Raw genomic sequence first — 2209 nt, 5'->3', positions numbered from 1 at the left:
GATCAAGTAAGGCTCTTTCAATTTTATGCTCTCCAATAAAGTAGGAAATTGTAGGACAACCAGGGTCTTTATATTTCAAAGCATTATTGTTTTGAAGAATGGCACTTACTTGTTCCGCTAGAAAGGCTTTCTTTTTCACATTCAGTTTTTTCTTCACAGTGCACAAATCTTTCAAAAATTTAGCATAGGAAGGAACCTGTTTAATAACATCCAACAAAGGTATATTGATCCTTACCTGTTTGAAAGTTTCAAAGATTTTAGAGTTATGATTAACTTTTCTTTATTTGGTCATGGCATGAGGAAATGGAAGCGCTAGCGGGGAATTAGTCTTTTCTTTGCAATTTTTAAATTCAACCCCTTCCTTACCCCCAGAGATTAATTCATCATCTTTCTCATAACGTTCAAGACTAGGTTTTTCAATAACCTTACCACTGCGAAGAGTAGTGACTGATTTGACTTGATCAATGTGTTGGCTTCTGGAACTACTTGCATTTGCATTGTATTGCCCCTTGGGATTTTGTTATGGTTGAGATGGAAACTTACCTTTCTCTTGGAAATTGAGAGCAGATGTCAATTTAGCAAGAGTATCTTTAAAATCTATCATGTTTTGAGCAAGTTGAGTATTGATTGTCTCTTGCTTTTCAATAAATGCATGCAATATTTCCTCAAGATTTCTTCTAGGAGGTGGAGCATAAGGAGGTGCATATCCATGAGAATTTTGGAAATTATGGTGTGCTTGAAACAGTGGTTGTGAAGTTTGTGCATTGTTATTATCACTCTTTTAGCTGAAATTTAGGTGATTTCTCCAACCAGGGTTATATGTTTGTGAGTATGGGTTATGGTTGGTCCTTTGAAAACTGTTTAAAGCATGGGCTTGTTCATGGAGACATTCTTTAAAAGAAGGTAAGCTTGGACAATTACTGGTTGAATGTTAATTTGTTTCACATATTTGACACATAATGTTTTCAACATATTTTAATTGACCACTCTTTTTCAATTCAAGTGCCTCGACTTTTCTAGCTAAAGATGCAAACTTGGCTTGAAGGTCGTGATCTTCCCTAAGGTTGTACATACCTCCACTAGATGTATGAGGTTGAGTTTTACTCGGTGCCTCATAAATACCCGTAGTGTCCTAATTTTGAGCATTTTCAGCTAACAAGTCTAAGTACTCCATTGCTTCATCAGGATCTTTATCTTCAAAAGTTCCATTGCACATCAATTCAACCATTTGCCTATCTTTAGGTGTTAATCCTCCATAAAACTATGAAACCAATCTCCATGTTTCAAAACCATGATGAGGGCAAGTATTAAGCAAGTCTCGATACCTATCCCAACATTGGTAAAATGTTTCTCCTGATTTTTGAGTGAAAGTAGTGATTTGTCTTTTGAAAGAGTTTGTTTTGTGAGATGGGAAAAACTTTTTTAAAAACTGTTGTTGCATTTCATCCCAAGCACAAATGGATCCTAGTCTCAAATTTTGTAGCCATGTTTTAGCTTTATCTTTTAACGAAAAAGGAAAAAGCTTTAATATGATGGTGTTCATGCTACAATTTGAATCATTATATGTGTTACAAACCTCCTTAAATTCCCTTAAATGCAAGTATGGATTTTCCAATTCTAAGTCATGAAAAGAAGGTAAAAGTTGAATAATGCCTAGTTTAAAATTAAAATGAGATGCATCAGGAGGAAAAACTATGCATGATGGTGCACTTGTTCTTGTGGGATTCATGTGGTCTCTAAGTGTTCTAGCACGGTTATTCTCATTATTCTCATTATGAAGTGATTGATTATCTTCTTCGGCCATATTTTCTGAAAATGATGAGGATACCCTACAAAGTCTACCACTTGATGTACGTGACCACACTCTCATGCACGTGTAGGAATAGAATAAATGAAAAAAGAAAACAAAAGAAGAAGAAATAAGAGACAAGAAACAAAGTTATATACAAGAAAAGTGAAAAGAGAAAATAAAATAAATACTATAATTTATACAAGAACTTACCTCCCCGGCAACGGCGCCAAAAACTTGACACGACTAAAAGATTGATGTCTTCTCCCAAGTGCAGGAGTGTCGAAGTAATAAATAACCCGGCAAGACCGGGGTCGAACCACAGGGAGGTTAATTGTACAAATTATAAACAACAATTATAAAACAACAATAACAACAACAACAATAGTAATAATAATAATAATAATAATAATAATAATA

Source organism: Populus euphratica, unplaced genomic scaffold (assembly GCF_000495115.2).
Source record: "Populus euphratica unplaced genomic scaffold, PopEup_1.0 scaffold856.1, whole genome shotgun sequence".
Taxonomy (NCBI): Eukaryota; Viridiplantae; Streptophyta; class Magnoliopsida; order Malpighiales; family Salicaceae; genus Populus; species Populus euphratica.
This window is presented reverse-complemented; position numbering follows the sequence as displayed.